Consider the following 14,833-nt stretch of genomic DNA (forward strand, 5'->3'; position numbering starts at 1 on the left):
TAAAGTTAAGAACTTGGAACTTGAATTATCTGTTGCTAAAAAACAAACAAATAGGTCTACTAGTTCCAAACTCGATCACATGTTGAGTGTTTAGAAGTCTCCTTCAGACAAAACTGGTCTAGGTTTTGTAGATAGCATTTATGTGTCTAAGACTCATTCCACAAATTTTGTTTCTTCTTCTGAGCCCCCCATGAGTGAGAATGTCATACCAGTAGAAGTTACACCTCCTAGAAAGATTAGGGTTGATCTTAAAGAGTTTAAGTCTAAGAATTTTACCCTTCCTAAAGATAAGTTGCATGATAGACCTGCATGGGTTTGTCATTTTTGTGGAAAGTCTAGGCACATTCATCCAAACTATTTCAAGTTCTAAGCTGCTAAGTGAGTAAATAAGCCAAAAGTACTTGTGTCTCAAGCACAAGATCCCATGGTACTTATTGGTGAGTTGGTAAAGGTTAAACCTTTATTCCAATCTTGGAGTTTCTCAACATTCTAATATAAATAATAACTTAAATGCAAGAGTTGTATCAAAAAAGTTTTGGATGAAAAATACTCGATCTAATTAAGTCTTTCTGATATGGTCATTGTGCTTCATCTTTCTATTCTTTGTGACCATTCTTCTTTGCTATTTTGTTTTCTTTGTTTTTCTAGGATTTGCATTGTATAACATTCATGCATTTCATGCTAGGTTGTTTTTGTTATTATTATTATTATTTTTTAAAAGGAAAAGGAAAGAAAAATGTGTTTTGCATTATTTTTCTTGGATTTGAAATCAAGGTTGGCCATATTATCTTTAACATGTTTATGTACCTTGTTTAGCTTGGATGAGCTTATTTTATTGCACTTTACTAGTTTGAGCCTTGTAGTGCATGTTATGTGGGAGTTGTTTATAGTTTTTGATCACTTGATCTTAATCTTGAAGTCATATGCTTTTGATTGTTGGACTTGAATTTAATAAGAAAGACATAAATAACCATCTCATCACTGTTTACTAGCCAATTATGAACACCTTAGTGCATATCATATGATTTTGTGCTTGAGAAAGTGTAACACATGCACAAAAAGAACATAAGGTGTAGTCTCAGATTAAATGCTAAAATTGGTGTATACATTATTGGGCAATAATTAAATCACAGTTAAATAAAATTGGTGTGTACATTATGAGTCAATACAAGAAACTTACATGATTACAAGCTTGTTTTCTAGAAGATGTGAGAGTTATATGATGTAACTCTTCAAGTGATAATCTCTTTCAAATTTATGCGATGATTTTTGTAGAAATTGTGATTGATTACTATCTACATATCACCTCACATATATCTCAAGCTATTGCTAGTTGCACACACTACATAAGTTACTCTTTACTAAACTTAGTACATTATATTGTGTGTGATCTTATTGTGATCATCCAAGATTAAAAGTTCCTTGATTTTAATGCAAAATGTGTTTAAAGTTTGAGATTTGAAGTCAAATTAATTGAAAATCTTGTTTTTGGAAGATCTGGGTTAAATTCAAGGGTTTTTGAAAAACTTTTCATCTCATACTCATGCATTCTTTTAATAAAACATTGTACTTTGAGGAGTTTCTGCATTAAAATGCTATGTTTTTCAAAAAATTGATTTTTCTAGATTTTCGATCGATCGAACTTGTTGCTCAACTGATCGGAATTGTGATAAAAGACTTGGTTTGAATCTGCCTAGCTCGATCACAGCTCGATTGATGCTAGATCGATCGAATGTGATTTTCGATTGATTGAATCTAATTTTCAATTGATCGAAAATTGTTTAGAGAGTTTTTTTTTTTTAAAACAAGCTTTTTCACGTGTTCTTCACCTTTTAAAACTTTTCAAAAAGCTTTTCTCTCTCTCTCTTTGACCGATCCAGATTCAAGTCAAATTTTTGTCGTTTTCCTTCCAAATTTTTCTCAAGGTTTTTGTCCTATAGTGCTGTTAAGACCTTTATACCCTTTCTTTTTTAGTTTATTCATTTTTTTCATGCATTTTCAGGGAAATTTTTGGACCTATAGGAATTTGGGGTTTTTGATTTTTGAGTTGGTTTCTGTCCAAATTTATCAATGGATTTTTGTTCTAAGATGATGTAAACATGTTTACCATGCTTTAATCTGATTAATTTGGTGATTTGAGAACAATTTGAAATTCTAGGGCTTGTAACTACATGAATTTGAGGATTTTGTTAAATTGGGTTTAATTTGGTAAAATTGACTTGTGAAATTGATTGATTATGTCATTATATGATGATTTCTATCTAGTGTAATGATTAATTACTCAATTTGGTTAAATTTTTGAAAGTGGGTTTTCAAAATTTGGGGTTTTTTTTGTTATAAACTCTGTGTTCAAGTCAATTCTTGGTTTTTAAAGTATAATTGGACTGTTCTCAATGCATTTGAGCATGCATCATGTGTTTATTCTGTTCATGCACCATATAGAGTGATATTTTCAATTGTTGTTTTCTCTTTAATCTTGACTGATGCAGTCTGCCTTTGGTTTTCTTTGTTTTCTTTCTTTGGTTTCTTTTCTATCTATCCTTTCCAACCCTTAGTATCATGGTTAGGAAGACTAGAGCCCATAGGAAAACCAACTTCTCTTCTACTCCAGCCTTTAAGAGTGATAATTTTCGAACTAAGAAAAACCAAGAAACCTATGAGAAGCTGAACATCTTTAGATCAATTTGGGCTGAGAGGAAGGTAGTGTTAGATGAGCTAGATCCGAAAATTAGGAGGAACTTTGAGCGTAGGGGCAGGTTACCTTTGTTGGATATAGATCATCCTCCTTCGGCTACTTTGATTAGAGAGTTCTACTTGAACCTTTCTATCCACTCCAATGATTCCAACACTCAGTATGCGAAAAGTTGGATACGGGATGAAGAGTATGTCATTACTCGTTCGGTAGTGGCCTCTGCTCTTGGGGTGCCTAAGGTACAGCAGCCTGTGTGCCCTTATGATGAGACCCCTCCTCTTGATGACATTATGTCATATCTCACCGGTACTTCCATTCAGTGGGGTACTGATCCTTGGAATAGCTCTCATGAGTTGACCGAGATTCATTACTTGTTTTTCCGGATTTCTTGTCATTCCATCTGGCCCATCTCTCACTTGCGCACCATTCCTATTGAGAGATGTGCATTTTTGTATGCTCTTGTGATAGATGCTCTATGAGTTTTCCTACTATTTTCATTCAATCCTTGGTTGAGGTTTATAGGAGTAGTTCTACTGCACATGGTCTTTTCTTCCCTGTTTTTATACATCGGATTTTGTTACATCTAGGATTAGATGAGTTTCTTGCATCTGAGCCCTTACATATTATAGCTCCCATAGGTGCCACCTTCCTTAGGCAGAGAGCAGCTTAGATGAAAACTAGCTCTAAACGCCTTAGAGTAGAGTCTTACTCTGGTGCTGCACCTCCTCCTCCTCCTCCTCCTTTAGGTGATCCCACATCTAAGGAGTATGTTGATCCAACAGCCGTTGTTGATCCTCCACCTTTAACTTCAGGTGATTCTAGCATTCGGAGTATGTTGGACATTGTCATGATCGTTCAGGCGGCTTATGGTAAACTTTTGGTGGATGTACTCACGGAGCTTCAGGCCCTACGTTCGAATCTGGCGAGCATTAGACAATCTCCTCCACCACCTCTTTTTGATGATGAGTCTTGATTGCCTTTTGGCAATTTGTCACAAAAAGGGGGGAGTACATATGGATGGAGATAGGGGGAGATTTTGTGTTTTTGGAGCTTTAGATTGTATCTAGGTGCTTCATGATGTATTTATTTTTTGGCTCATGATGTATTTATCTTGATGTATTTATTTTTATGTGATGTATATGTTAGGGGGAGACATTATGTTTTTTATTTTTGTTTCTTGTTTCACATTGTGCTACATTTGCTATTGATTTATATTATGAGGTTATTCATGATATATGTCTTTTATTTTATATTTTGTGAAATCAAGAATTTATTTTTGTTTTACTTGTATTTTCCACACATGTATTTATGTGTTTTTTGAAGTGTTTCAGGAATATACAGATTGATTCAATCGTGTTGCTGTCTACACTTGCAATTGATAGATAGTAATTAGATTGAATTATTTTTGGTTGGGCAATTTTATTGTAATGGGCTGTTTTTTGTAACTTTGAGCATTTTTGTTATATTTTTTGTTTTGTCACGGATTGCTAAAGGGGGAGTTTGTTACGTTCTAAGGATTTAGGATCTAAATGTTTTAGAAATTCAATATGTAATGTTGGCAAACCATGATCAAAACTTAGAGTCTAGGTTTAGGCTGCTCAAAGTATGTTTATTGTAAAGTTAGAATCGAGTAATTGCAGAAAATTACTGTTCACTTTTTGCAAGGCTCGATCGATCGAACCTTGTGCAGAATGTTTTTGTGCAGAATTTTCCAACTCAGCCCAAGCCTATATGACGTGTAGGGTTTTATGTTTTGCCTTAAGTATAAAAGAAAAAACCCTAGCCACGGTTTTATGTTGTTGTTTATGTTGTGTGTGTGAATCTCTTGTGAGATTTAGAGATATTTACTTTCATACACACTTAGGGTTATCAAGATCAAGATTGATGTTGAGAGCTTGGTGATCACTTTAGTTGCTGCATAAAGAGCTTAAAGAAAAACACAAGTGGGAGTACTTATGGTTGTTGTGAATTCAAGAAAGAAGTAGTCTGTGGACTCAGAGCTATCACGTGGTCGTGGTAGTAAGTTTTCTATTCGAGGTAGCAATAGAATGTTAGTGGTCTAAGTCGCTATTGTAAAACTTCAATTATTTCATAATGGATCTGTTTTACCTTAAGGATAGCTAGGTTAAATCCTCCTTAGGATTTTTACCAGTTTGGTTTTCCTGGGTTATCATATCGTTGTGTTCTTTATTTTCCGCATTGTTTACTTGATATGATTTACTTGTGTTAACCTAAATCTGAATAATTTACCTAAGTAATCACTTGGCTAATTAACTAGGTTAAACAACTTGTGTTTTAAGGGGTCTAAAAACGTACACTATTGCTAATAGAATAAGAAAACCCCCAAAAACCCAAAACATGACTCATTACCAAAAAAAAGAAGAAGCAAACTAAGCTACTTTTTATCAAAAAACACACTCTATTTATATATTTTTTTTCTTCTCTTTTTAGGAAAATAATATTAATAACATTTAACAAATTTCGTGCATTGCACGAGTTACACGCTAGTAAGCTATAAAGTATAAAGTACATCTACACGGGGATGACTTTTAAATTGGTCTCATAACTATAGAAATTTGCAATTTACATTCTCAAGTAGGACATTGATGTCAATATATCCTTTCCATCATGCTTGGACACAAATTCATTGTTAATCCACCTACAAAAAAAAAAAAAAAACATTATTTTTATCCATAAATAAATAAATAAATAAAACATAAAAAGATATAAAATAATTACAAAAAATACATTAAAAAAGAAAAGAAAAAAGAGAGAGTTCCTCCCTCAATACAGACGAATGTTAATGGTTTCCAACTTCCTAATGACACCTACATCAACATTCAACAATATATATCCAACCTAAAGACCACGCACATCCCAAGTTCATCACATCTCTAGTCAAAACATTTCAACATATATACCCAATCAATATTTTTTTTTTTTGGTAATTTGATACTTACAATAAGAGAGGGGAGATTTGAATCTTAGATTTTGCCACACTAGGAGTATTGGCCAATTGAATTATAAGACTCTTAACAAATAACATTTATTTGTCTCTTCCTTTTTTATTGTACATTAAGATTCTAGACTCAGAATTTTCTATCCTTGATATGAAACATTAAATTACATAATGAAAAATATAAATCAAACTTAAATTTAAATTAAAATTAAGATTCCAATCCTTAACATCCTCAATTATCCAATAAATATATAAAACACAAATGTAAAGAACTACTTAATTAATATTTGAAATAAATTGAAAGGCAACTTTAAAGTATTATTTGTATTTCTTCCTTTGTTGCTTCATAGTAGTCATTGAATAATCCTTTTATTTTTTATTATTTTCCTTGATTACAAATGTTGGTGTAAGTTGTACATTGCTTTCAACATCAACTTTTTGAAACTTTGTACAATCACCATCTTGTTCACTTGATAAGTTGTCACATTCATTTGAAATACCACTAATGTAAGCTTGTCAATAGAATAGGTTGAGAAATCTATTACAACATATAGAAGTGAAATATCAAATTTGTAATTTTGATATATTAAAAAAAATATACTTTTGTCATTTTATCATGTAGAATTCCCATCCATATTTGAGATTATAGTCATTTAAACTAAACAATTAAACCAAACATAAAACCAAGTTTGAGATAACAAAGAAACTTAAATATGCAATCACATTCCAATTTCAAATTCTTTCTAAAAGCAGATTACCAATAAATATGCAAGAAACAATATATAATAAAGGATGAGATGGTAAATAACTGGCTTTTCTTATCTTTTTGTCGTATTAAGAGTTTTACACAGATTAGGATCCTTAGTTCCAAATAACCCAGATAACAAAATGCCAAATACCTATCTACAAAACAATAAAATCCAATTTTCAGCCAACATTCAAGAAACATTAATAGAATAGAACAGATTAGATAAACCAACTGCAACTGGAAAAGAACTACAAATGCAGAGAAAAAAAGTACAACAAAAGCATTCAGAACATAAAAATCATCCAAGTCACAGTTAGGAATGGCTAAACACTTGAGGGTCTTTTGGTAGTTTGTTTGTTAAATGTGAAAAAAAAAAAAAAATAGAAGTTAACTTAATTATTTTTAAAGATGTTAATTATTTAATTTAATTTTTAAAAGCTAGTTTTGGATTTTTTTTTTTTTAAATAGAGACAAAAAAGGCAAAAAAATTGCTTTTGTTTCACTCTTTTTGAGATGGGCTTAAGACATACTTTTTTGAATTTTCTCAACCAAAAAAAAAAAAAAAAAGAATTCGAAATGGACTTAAAATTAAGGTAAATCATATCTATTTGTTAGTTGTTTTCAATTATGTTTCCCCTTTTTAACAGGAAAAAAAGTGTTGTGAGAATTTTTTTTGGGAGGTTAAAGGAAAGAGGAGAGAAAATATGACACATAAAATTTTACGTGGTTCAGCAATATGCCTACATTCATAGGAGGCGATAGAAAGAAAGTTTTACTATAATTTGGAGATTACAATAATAACTCGAAGGCATTCTCACAAACCCAAACTACAAATACACTCCTAGTTCTCACTCTCAAATATGTAAAGAACACCACTATATTTAGCCAAGAGTTTTAGGAAACTTTTACTCTCTTTCTTTTAATTAAGAGTCTTAAGAAACTTCTACTCTCTTTCTTTTGTTGCTTACACACATAGGAAGCACCTTTACTTTTTAGCACCTAAGGTTTGGTAACGTTTTTATTTTTTATTTTCAAAAACTTGTTTTTAGGAATAGAAAGAAAAAAAAAAAAACAATTTTCTTGTATTTTTGAAATCAAAAACATGCTTGGTTAGTTGAAAAAAAGAGAGTTTTCTGAAGAAAAAAAATAGAAAGTTTGTTTAGTAAATTTGATGCTGCTAAAACAAAATTATATACTTTTTACAAAAGGCAAATGGAAATTATTATCCAAATATGAAATGTAGCGCATATTGTGATTACATATTTATAAAGAAGCTATATGTTATATAGCTTATACTCTATTTGCTTAAAGCTATATGGTATAGTATGCAAGAGAAGAGATGATAGATAGAAAAAAAAAAAAAATACTGAAATTTGTTGTTATTACAATTTGAACTCTACTACAAACTCATTAAATTGGATGAATTCACTAAATCAGGCGCGTGTTTTCATTGGTTTTTGAAAATTAGAAATTGAAAACAATCTTTTGCTTGTTTTCAATTTTCTTCATAAATTGAGTTTTGAGAATCGTTTTTGTTTTCCATCCATTTTGAGTTTCTAAACAAGTTTTTTAATCTCAAAAAAAGAAAATTGCTTTTGAAAACAAAAAATAAGGGGAAAAAAAAAAATTACCAGACATACCCAAGCTTCGCACTGTGTTTCCTACACCTTGCCCACTTCTGCCTTTCTTGCTCACCCTCTGTTTATAGCAAAAGAATTCAGCCGAAGTTGTAATTTCAGTACATGAAACTTTCTTAGTCGTTTGAATTCGGCTTGCATATGAGGGCACAAGTCTTGTGTGTGCAACTTAGCAAATCAAGCCAGAAAACTAGGATGTTGTTGAAAGGAAATTCATAACAAAAACTGAGGCTGTGTTTGGTTCGTGTAAAAGCATTTTCGGAAAATATTCCATTTTTCGGAAAGGAAAATGTTTTCATGTGTTTGGTTGCATTTCAAAAAATTTTCTGGAAAATATTTTCTGGTGTTTGGAAAAGAAGAAGGAAAAGACAAACCCAGGAAAAAAATCATCAACGATCGCGATCGACGCTTCGCGAGATTGTGCCGTCGATCGCGATCTCGATCTCGCGAAGTGTCGATCGCGGTCGTCGGACTGGAGCTCGCGAGATCGGCATGGACTGCAGCTCGGAGTTCGCCGACGATCGTTGGACTGACTGGAATGTTTCTTCTCCTCTCATGCGCGCGCGCTCTCTCTCTCTCTCTCTCTCTTTTTCCGAAAATACTTTGAAGGAAAAATGGAAGTGTAAAATGATTTCCGTGGTCAAAGGCATTTTTTTTCGGTCAACAGATTTCAATTTCCGGTAAATAGAATTTTCTGGACCAACCAAACAGCCTCATTTCCGGAAAAGCATTTCCGGAAGTGATTTTCACCCAAGCGCCCTAATGGTCCAAGACTTTCATTCAGTCAATGCATTTATCACACAAAAAAGTAAGTCTGTGTGTGCGTGACAATATGACATAACTATCCAATGGAGGAGCCGAAGACCAAAAACACCCACCTCTTCTAGCTCCACCACAATCATCATCATCATCATTCTGCTTGAAACCGACCCCCAAATTTTTTTTTCTACCCTTTTTGCTCTGCATGCATGTGTTGCTTCTCATTCTCATTCTCATTCTTCTTTATGTGCTGCGTTTTCCTTCCAAGTTTCACTTTCTCGGCCTCCGTTTCCACCCACACAATCAGCCCCGATTTCACAGCCTCCAACTTCGAATTCATCAACACCAGTGGCGCTTTCTTACGCTCTCAAAATGGTACTTTCAAAGCCACAATTGATGCCAGTCCACCCTCCTCAAATATTACTTCTCAATCGTCCACAGTGCCACCAAAATTATAATCTGGTCAGCCAACCGCGACAGACCCATGTCAAGCTCTGACAAGTTGTCACTAACTGTTAACGGCCTCACGGTCACAAACCAAACTGGTCAAACACTCTGGTCAACCCCGCAATTCAATTCTGATATTTCTGCTATGCAGCTTTCAGAGACAGGAAATCTCGTTTTAGTTGATGCAGGAAACAATACGTTGTGGGAGAGTTTTGATCATCCGACGGACACTATTGTCATGGGACAGAGAATTCCTATTGGAAAATCATTGCAAAGCGCTGTGACAGAGGAGGACATGTCGGGGGTGATTATCGACTTGAAGTTACTGACAGGGATGTGGTGCTGCAGTGGAAAAAGACGAATTATTGGGAATTGTCCATGGATCCAATGGCTGTCAGGAACCCTAACAAGGCCGTATCGATGATGGTGATGAATGGTACAGGTTTGTATTTGCTAGCAAGTGATAATTCCACGGTTGTTCAAGTAGCTTTGAATGGTTCAGAAAGTTTTTGGAGCGGTAAGTTGGGTTTCGATGGCAGATTTAGCATCGTCAGAAGCTGGAGAGACGAATGGGAGGAAGAACTTTTAGGACCATTTGAGGATTGTGATCTTCCTCTCTATTGTAAAGAAATTGGATTGTGCAGAAGAAGGACTCTGGGTGGAATTTGTTCTTGTTTACCAGAATTCAGTTATCAAACCAATGGTGATTGCATGCCAGTGAATAGTTCGCTTTCTCTGCCTTCAGCTAGTACTGCGGCTAGAAATGGCAGTCAATTGAATTCCTCTATTTCCTATCTAAAATTCGGCCCTGGTATGGACTATTTTGCTAATAATTTCAGTGAACCCTTGAAAAATATTGTAACGTTGTCGGTTTGCCAAGATTTATGCTCTCAAAGTTGTTCTTGTCTGGGCTTTTTCCATGAAATTTCTTCTGGTTCTTGTTATCTTCTTGAAAACCATTTAGGTTCTTTCAGTTGGACAGACAAAAGTACGGGCCGTTTTGGTTATATTAAATTTTTGGTTGGTTCTTCTCATGGAAACTCAATTGGGTCTAACATAAATCAGAAACAAAACTTATCAGTCGCTGGTTTGGTACTATTACCTTTAACAGGATTCTTAATACTAATAGTGTTTGTAATCATTGCAATCCTTTGGTTAAGGAAAAAGCGGCTTTCTAAAACCAAAACTGTAAAACTAGGCCAGAGTAACTCGTTATTATCTGCAGAGCTAGAGATGATCTCCATCCCAGGCTTACCAAGAAGGTTTGATTATGAAGAGTTAGCAGCTGCTACTGAGAACTTCAAGAACAAGATTGGTCATGGTGGCTTCGGTACTGTATACAAAGGAACTCTGACAGACCAAACTATTGTGGCAGTGAAGAAGATTACAAGTTCAGGAGTCCAAGGGAAGAAGGAGTTTTGTTCTGAGATTTCAATAATTGGGAACATCCGCCATGTCAATTTGGTTAGATTGGCAGGTTTTTGTGCACAAGATAAGCAGCGCTTTCTTGTTCTTGAGTATATGAACAGAGGCTCATTGGACAGTACACTCTTTGGTGATGGTCCTGTTTTACAATGGGGAGAGAGAGTGGAAATAGCACTTGGAACAGCTAGGGGACTTGCTTACTTGCATAGCGAATGTGAGCAAAGGATCATCCACTGTGATGTGAAGCCAGAGAACATTCTCTTGCATGACAATTTACAAGTGAAAATCTCCGATTTTGGGATTTCGAAGCTCATAAGTCGTGAACAATCCACTTTTTTTACTACAATGAGAGGAACTCGAGGTTATCTTGCACCGGAGTGGTTGACAAGTTCAGCTATTTCTAACAAGGTTGATGTATATAGTTATGGGATGGTTTTACTGGAGATTGTAAGGGGCAGAAGGAATTGCACATTACAAAGATATAGCCACGTTACCGAAAATGATATCGAAGGAAATGGCGTATCCTCATACTCTTCTGGCTCGGAACTAAGACTAATATATTTCCCTCTAATTGCATTAGAAATGCATGTGCGAAGAAGATATTTGGAGCTTGCAGATCCAAGGTTAGAGGGAGGAGTGTCAAGTGAAGAGATTGAGAAGCTAGTGCGGATTGCCTTGTGTTGTTTGCACCAAGATCCAGCACTGCGGCCGACTATGGTTAAAGTTGTTGCCATGTTGGAAGGTGGATTGGCTTTGAGCGAGCCGAGGGTCAAGTCACTAAATTTCTTGCGAGCCTACGGCCAGAGATTCACCGAAACAACAACAATGCAAGGGCCTACTTCGAATGGTGCTGCAATTGCTACATATAACTCATTGTCTTACATCTCTTCACAACAGCTCTCAGGTCCCAGGTAATGCTCCAAAGATTGTCTATATTACTTGCCTGATAAAATTGACTTAAGGGTATCTATGTATTTGGCTTTTTGGCTAGTTTTATTAAACTCTCTGTATTTTCATTTTATCTGCTAATGCTGCTTGCAATTTTCCTCTGCTAATTGTAAGTACGCCAGTTTTGGTTCTCCTTTGCTTTGATATTGGGAGCCCATGTGTGTGACTCAGACTTTTCATGGTCAGTTTTATCCCATTTTGATATGAAATTCTGGTATTATGCTCTGGTTGACACATGACAGTTCCGATTGCATCATATAGAGCTGCATGTCTAACCAAAATAAAAATATTATGAAGATATTAACTAATGTTGCTTCCAAATTTTGTTCTCAAATATTAGTGAGCTTGACTTCTGGCGCTCCATCGCTTGGAACTTTTTAATAGAACTTTGGTGCCTCGGTGTAAGCGGTGTAACTATGTAACAACTAACAAGTGATAAACTGATAATAACGTAGAATGAAAGTTGTGATTTTAGAACCGAAACTTTGGCTGATATCAATGTGCTTGAGAACATGGATCATTATCTGCTTATTTGAAATAATTAAAGGAATATTTCCAGAATATCAATTGTAATTTTATCAAAAAGAATATCAATTGCTACTCGTAAATTTGTAAGGCAACTTATTTATTTTAGGACTTTTATATGTTTATATTGTACTTGCAATGTAAACCAAAAATTTTTCTTTATTTTAAAATAAACTAGTCGCTAACCCGTGCGATGCACGAGAAAATCTTATGAAAGTATAGTTTATACATTAAAATTTTTTAATTTCACATGAACTATAATAGTTTTAATAATATTTGAAAAATAAAATAAAAAGTGAAAACTCAAGCCAATTCAAGATGAACCACTGCAATAACAAAGGCAGTCCTCTCATTCATTCTTGCAAGCCAATAGCGACTGCAAGAGTTATTATGAGGGCATTCCATCGGATAGTCTTGACCCAAGTATGCTCCTTTATTTTCATCCTATACATCAGCAATTTGAAGTGAATTTTTAGCAAGTGGTATCAAGTAAAAATCACGTTTACACAAAACCTAAACAGACATCAACAATTTTACCAAGTTTTTTGCTAACTTCATAATAATTATGGAACACCTTGCAAGCTTTAATCACTGCTGGGCCGCTGGCACATCATTGATGTTGAAGTTTATACATGTTCTGCATGTGGTATTAAGTTTTAGGGTTTTATAGATGTGGCAGCCAAATGATACATGGAAAGTCTTTTATCACATAATAATGATGTAGCAATCAATATATAAATATACTATGTGTAACAACATTTAAAAGGAACAAACTAAATTTGATAAAATGGTTTTCATATGAATAAAGCTTTATAAAGCTTGAGTATAGTTCCCACTTATTTCCAAAAGTTTCCACATAATTCATCCAACAAAGTCCACAACTCTTCCTAGACCTTTTTTGGAAAAGTGAACGACTCTTCCCAGACCTTACCAAACCTAGAAGAAAAGAATGAAAGAAAACTTTAAATCAAATAATCATTCAGAGGAATAACTGCAAACAACCATGAAAATTTTATTACTTGAGTTTTAGTTCATTGAAATTGAACATTTACATGTTTCCTACCATAAGTTTTAGGAACAACATAACATTTATATGGAAAATTATCTTACGTGAGACTGAGTTTCATGAATTCCACAACATATATTGATTCCAAATTTTTTTTCTTTGAAATAAACTGAAGATAAACACAGGACAACAACAACTAACTATAAACTGACCATTTAAAAAAAAAAAAATCCAACGTTCCACCACTTTAATGCCCCATACATAGGTTACAAGTTTGCGTTACTAAACCCAGCAATTCCAACACGAGTTTTACATTTTAAGAGAGAAATCTCATCATATGCCATATAATAAATGAAAATATTAAAGTTATAATCTATTTTACTATAAAAAAATGGCAATAAATGCATATGGAAAATTATCTTACATGTGACTGAGTTTCATGAATTCCATGATATATTTGATTCCAACATAAGAGTTTCACATTTTAAGGGAGAAATCTCATCAGATGCCTTGTTGACTTAGATATCCATCTCTTCCACACAATCTTACAAATCAAAGTTCAAAGAGAGGCCCACACGTTTTTAACTTTTCAGGAAAAGTAGCTATCTTTTAGTCTTTCGTCAATCCCTCATGAATATATCAAAGTTTTCTTTTTCTTTTTTCTTTCTTTACTAAGGATATCCTCTCTTTTCCTTGAGATTTTCCCATATCAACTCTGCTGCAGGCACGTTACTTTTTGTCGAAAATTTCACTCTCCCGACTCAATTGGGCCAACCATCAAAAAATAAAAAATAAAAAGCAAAAAATTGAACCTTGATTTTTTTTTCCTTTTAAATAAAAATTTTCAATAAATTTAGAGTCACAAAACAACATATTTCACAATAAATTTTACCATTATCTAGATGACAATTATACCATAAATTTTGTACTTTATATTTTGTGGAAAGCATTTCCCAAGCCCGAAGAAAAGAGTTTTGTCTTGTGATAGATCATGGAAATTACCATCTCCATGTGCAGGAGCTCCCAACAAAACTTCAAATGCATGTGCATTGCACATGTCATCTTAAAGGGTAGACTATATGTGGTCACATGCTCATGTATCCATGCATTCATTTTCATCACTTAAGATATATTATATTCTACTCATATGTTCATGCATCTCACCAATTCATTCATATATCTTATAACTATTGTAATACCCGGCAAAATAAAAAGAAAAAGGAAAGGGTATTTAAGTAAATCTCTTGTGGGATTAATTTTATAATTAATATTACTAAGGGAAATTTTAAAAAACTAGATTGAAACCCTAGTTATATATAAGCTAATTAAGTTAGAGTATAATGATAGATATTTTTGAAAGAGGACTTCTGAGTTTGTTCAAGTAGAGAAAGACTGATAGCACACTTGAGGTAAGAGCCTAAAAAATCTCATATTTTGTCAAATCTAAATCTTATATGAAATTATAATATTTTCACGTGATTATTTTTGGTCAATAGTAAAACTATCTAAATATCCTGTGAGTTTTACGCTGTAAACGAAGAAGAAGGATTTAGATTTATATCTTTGCTATTTTGGATGCTAAGCAACTATTCCTATCTTGAAAATCTGATCTTTTCTAAGACTTTTATTGCGTTAACTACGATAGAAACTGCAGATTTTTATGTTGTGTTAAGATTTGTTCTGGTAG

The 14,833-nt window shown here is 33.8% G+C and overlaps 1 pseudogene across 1 annotated transcript; it reads left to right on the forward strand.

The window, feature by feature from the left end:
* Window positions 1-9,004: 9,004 nt before the first annotated feature.
* On the forward strand, window positions 9,005-11,801 carry LOC115966561 (annotated as a pseudogene). The gene has a single exon (XR_004086390.1). The product of XR_004086390.1 is annotated as a G-type lectin S-receptor-like serine/threonine-protein kinase At5g35370 (transcript).
* Window positions 11,802-14,833: the final 3,032 nt, after the last annotated feature.

The sequence above is a fragment of the Quercus lobata genome, chromosome 11 (genome assembly GCF_001633185.2).
Source record: "Quercus lobata isolate SW786 chromosome 11, ValleyOak3.0 Primary Assembly, whole genome shotgun sequence".
Lineage (NCBI taxonomy): Eukaryota > Viridiplantae > Streptophyta > Magnoliopsida > Fagales > Fagaceae > Quercus > Quercus lobata.